At 32.4% G+C, this 5,228-nt stretch overlaps 1 non-coding gene across 1 annotated transcript; it reads right to left on the reverse strand.

Annotated features, from left to right (window-relative positions):
• Window positions 1-1,473: 1,473 nt before the first annotated feature.
• LOC112327673 (small nucleolar RNA Z279/snoR105/snoR108) lies at window positions 1,474-1,580 on the reverse strand. Its single transcript, XR_002982097.1, has one exon. It is a non-coding gene; the product is annotated as a small nucleolar RNA Z279/snoR105/snoR108 (small nucleolar RNA).
• Window positions 1,581-5,228: the final 3,648 nt, after the last annotated feature.

Consider the following 5,228-nt stretch of genomic DNA (forward strand, 5'->3'; position numbering starts at 1 on the left):
AAGCTGTGGTAATTACCTTCTCTCTAACTAGCCTTGAACCCTTGCCCTGATGGACTGTGTGTTAAACAAACCAACAAGTTATAAGGAAGACCGAACCACCAAGGAAACTGGCTTGATCTCCTAGCAAAGTCCTGCCAGCCAACCAACATCTACATGGTTTGGAACATGACATCAAGCCAAAGTTGGTTTGCAGCTCTCTGCTAGGAGATTAGATTAGTTTTACTGATTCTTTATCTTATTCCTTCAAAATCTTCTATTACTTCCTACTGTCCCTCTTCTATGCGTTTTTGTCCCTGGCCAATCCCATCCATGTCATCTGAGATCTAGAAAGGCATGGCTTTACAGGGAACGAAAGAATTTGTTGAAAGGAATGGTTATGATTTCATCTTGGTCTCCTTTTTCTGTAATCAGGTATTATCTTGTTATCGGAAAAGATCAGGTACGGTAAAGATCATAGTGTCATCTCGGTTTCCTTTCCTTGTATCAAACAGGGGAGGAATTTTATCATTTAAGTGATTTTGTTTAATTCCTTTCATTTTCTTGTTGAATTTTTTTATAATGCTTACAATTTTCATTTCCTTTTTTGAATTTTTTCCGTAGGCTTGTGAGCTGGGATATTTCTCAGAGTTTTCAGAACGGAGTCTAACATTAGCATTTCCTAGAAAGCCAGGATGGCTCAGTGTCTAAGAGGGAAGGAGGAGGAATAATCATTTATGGGATGTAAATTTAGGAATGCATTCTTTGAACCCAAAGGAATTTGCAAAGAGCTAGGGCAAGAAGAAATGAAACAAAATATTAGCTGCAGCAGAGGTACCTTTTGTGGAAATTTCAAACAGCATCTTAGACTAATAAATACAATAAAAGCCACTAATCTGTCACAAGACTACATCGAACTTTATACTGTTTGTAATCTAAGTTACATGGGATCATTCTCCAAAAAGAAAAAAGAAAGTAAAATAGGATTTATTGTTCTGATTTTTGTTGACCAAAAACAAGTGAGCATGTTGTTGTCACTCCCCTACAGTATTTTGGGCCATTAATAGCTTCATAATTGTAGCAGCTAGCCGAGTTTGGTATTTGGGCTCAAGGTTTGAGTAGTTATTGCCTTGTAATTCGTACAGGATCTACCCACATTTACCCACCCCAAGCCGAAATCGACAGTCATCTGAAACTCGGCCCCCAATTCAGCTAGCCCGGCCCAGTGAACCAGACCTCAATAGAACACGACCAAGGCAATGACTAGTCGAGCAAGTGAAAGAGGAAAGCAAAAACTTCAGTCCAGAACCCGAGCTAGGCAACCTAATCGCAAGAAAAACGTACAACTTCACAAATCTTTCAAGCTTGTTTTATTTTTAGATCAAACAACGCAACCATACCCAACATAAAATAAGTTCTACCCTTAACTTAAATCAAAAATATTTCCGAGGCAAATATTTATAATGTTTTTAAGATTTTATGGGATGCCTTCAGCTAGGGATCAGATAGGTGAAGATGGGAGTGCCCTGTTGTCGTAACCAGGGAGTGGGCTGGACACCCATCTCGCATGTTTATATGCGAGCATTGACCACTCATCATATCCCGTTAAACCCTGAAGGATCATGATTTGTAGTGGATTACTTTCTCTATTTTATAGCAAGGTCTGAGACCCTCCCTTTCTATCTTGTCGATGTGGGATAATAAAGCCCCACTCGCATATCTGGATGGTGATTGAGTCAATACCCTTTTTGACCCTGCTAGGTTTTCCTTTATAGCAAATGACATGTCTTTCACATAACTGGTTGAGCATAAGTTTTTGATGTATTTAAATTATGCTTATTAAGAGGTAGAGATGGTGGGACAGCAAGTCTTTCTTTTTATTATTGGAATTATATCTATCTAAAATTAGTGTTTATTGTCTACAAAAATTAAAAATATTTACCTCAGTTTCAAATTCCATGTTTTTTTTCTTTATATATCTATGTATGTGTTTGCTATCTACAAAAAATAAATATCCAAGCTTCGTTGAACACACCTGTTTAACAAATAGGTTAAAGAGAAAAAAAAAATATTCAGAACAATATTAATTAAGCATAAAGTAAAGTAAATGTGAATTCATTGCTGCAGATTAAAAAAAATTGTTTGATTAGGATAGGTCCGTTTATAAGAATTTCACAGCAAGTCTTTAGGATAAGTTTTTTAAAAAAATATATTTGCCTTTAAAAGATATCAAGATAAAGTATTTTAATATGATGATATAAAATATAAAAATATTTTTATATATTTTTAAATAAAAAATACTTTAAAAAAACATATTATATCATAATACCGGCGACACATGACTAAAATAATTTGTGTTTAAATCCTCTTTCTTTTCTACTACTCCATGGAATATGATCAATATTTTAGCAAGGAGAACTTAACTTAAAGAAGCAAACTCCTAAAATCAGATATAAATTCATTTGTTTTTGTTATTTTAAAATGCGTTTGTTAATTTAACATACTTCAAAAACAAAGGCCCAAAAGGTTGGAAATACAATTAACCTCTATAAGTTAATACCTTTAGGATCATGAAAATTAATTAATATATTATTTAAACTTTTTTTTTTTAAAAAAATATATATATATATATATATATATATATATATATATATATATCAATGTTATTAATTTATCATAACTATAATTTAGCTACGAGTCTTTTTTCTCTGTCAATTCGTGGACATAATAGTTGATTAAATCGGTATTAGAGATAGCTAAGTAACTAGATTACTATGGATGAAGTGATGGAGTTTGCTTGGGCTTCAGAACTGTAAATGGGCTTTTCGCACCATGTCCTCTCTCGGGCAATACGTGGACATAATAGAGATTACCTTGCTTCTGCCTGAGCCTGATCAGAAAGTTGGATCCAATGTAGAGTGGGCTAGCCAGTTTCCTATTTATTCAGTGGGCTCTTTTCTCAGGTCCTAATCTCTTAGCTAAAAAATAATTTGGATTGAAAATTAAAAAAAAAAACAAAAACAATTGATGTTCAAATCTTTTAACTGTTCAAAATCTAAATTCTAAACTTACATGTAACCCTATTTTTTAAATTATTTAATTATAGAATCAAGTTCGTTTTTTATTATATCTATCCAAGTCAAGATATACTCGATAGATCAAATTAAAGATTTATAGTTTTGTTTATCAATTAAAATATTTAAAAAATAATAATATCCTTAAAAATGAATAAACAGAATAAAAATTAGCAATATACATACATTAATATAATTTACATTTTTAATACGTTACTTGTTGGTGTCTGGAATGTTATATTTGCAAATCTTCTGTTCTGAAATTAAGATCTCATCATTCTTCTTCTACTGAGAGATATCCGAATCAATATTTCCCCGGTAATTTTCTATTTTCGGTGACTAAATCTTCAAATATCTTTATATTTTTAAAATTAAATTTAATATATACTATATAATTTTTTTCTTCAAGAATCTAATACATTGAATCGACTCTCGACAGCAAGAATCTCATGAATTCGGTGCTGGTTCGAATTTCTTATTGAATCAACTTGATAAAAGTTTACATGGGATTAACATTATTTTTAGTGTGTTTGTGAGTGTGATTACGGTTGCTTATTAAAATAATATATTTTTTATTTTTTTAAAATTATTTTTGATATTAACACGTTAAAATAATATAAAAATATTAAAAAAATATTAATTTGAAGAAAAAAAATAAATTTTTTTAAAAATACTTTCAAAAAAAAACAAATATTATTTTTCCCCTGGAATGTATTTTACTTTTACAGCCATCTCTACGTATATTCTACACTATAAATCAATAAGATAAATTTTATAAGCCGTGCGGTGCGGGTCTGCCTGCAATTTCAGCGTAAAAGTTGCTGCTATCAACAATGAATTTGCTTAGAAAAGTAAAGCATACATTTATGGCTGACTTATCTTCATGTTATCTTTTATGGCGGTGGTCCACCGTCCGTTGCCCGAGAGCCAGGCACGCGTCCATGCTCTGCAGAGCAACGGACACCCCCTCTGTCCTCACATTCTCACCATGTGATATGAGAATGTGACATTTCAAGACCTGGGGCGCTTGATACAGATCCGATTTCTAAGATAAAAAAATATTGGGTTTTTTTTATTCTTATCCCAAACAAGTTCTAGAATCAGTGAGTCATCAAACCGTCGTGATCGGTTATTAGTTTTTGTTTTTTCAGGACCAGGCAAAATTGCAGATTCCACGCTAGAATTCTCGGAACTGTTTGTTTGCGTGGTTTGATGGTGTTTTTTATTTTTTATTTTTTATTTTTATTTTTTATGTTTTTTTATTATTTTGATATGTTGAAAATATATTTTTTTAATATATTTTTTTTAGATAAAAAATAATTTTTATAACAATTATAAACACAACCTCGACGTGCTTTCGACACGAACACACAACGTATCAAGCGAAGGTTACATTTTCTACCAGGTTTCTTTATCCATGCTTAATCCTGATTGGTCGACAACCACATGGTTGAAAAGATTAAACCTTCCAAGCGGGAGTCTTGGAATTCAGGGGATTTTTTTTTTAATTAGTATAGTAATTTAAAATTTTTAATAAAATAATATTATTTAATTTTTTAATAATATAGTATTTTTTTTTTTTACCTTGTTGTGCTTTAAAAACACAATATATACTTAAAATTCTCTGTTTCCAATCACGATTAAAAAATATTACAAGAAGCGTGATAATTTAATATGAATTAGTCAATCACGATTAAAAAATATTACAGTTGATAAGCGGGATAATTTAATATGAATTAGTAGATAAACTTGCCTCTAAAGACTGCTTCTCAGCATCCTCAGCCTTGGAACCATCAACAGTAGCTTGGGCGGTATTATCAGTCTCCAGATTATCTGCATCTGTTTCTTCTTTATCAGTTGTTTCCGGTACCTCCTTAGATGGAGGCTCAACATTATCATCCTTCTCTTGCTCATTCTCGACACTCTGCTCTTCGGCTTCTTCCCTTGCACGCTCATTTGACAAAATATATAAAAAAAAAATCAAGATTTAAACAAAAATCAAGATATAAAACCGCACCAACCAAAATTAAATTTTTTTCTTGATAGATTTGGCAATTATTTCACTTCCCAACCTTGGGATCCACTGGTGGGGCTGCTCGTCCACTAGGAGTTCCCGGCGAAAGGCGACCCGGCTTCTCCCGAGAAGGAAACTTGGCGGACCCACCTCCACTGGTGGGG

The sequence above is a fragment of the Populus trichocarpa genome, chromosome 5 (assembly GCF_000002775.5).
Source record: "Populus trichocarpa isolate Nisqually-1 chromosome 5, P.trichocarpa_v4.1, whole genome shotgun sequence".
NCBI classification, from domain to species: Eukaryota; Viridiplantae; Streptophyta; class Magnoliopsida; order Malpighiales; family Salicaceae; genus Populus; species Populus trichocarpa.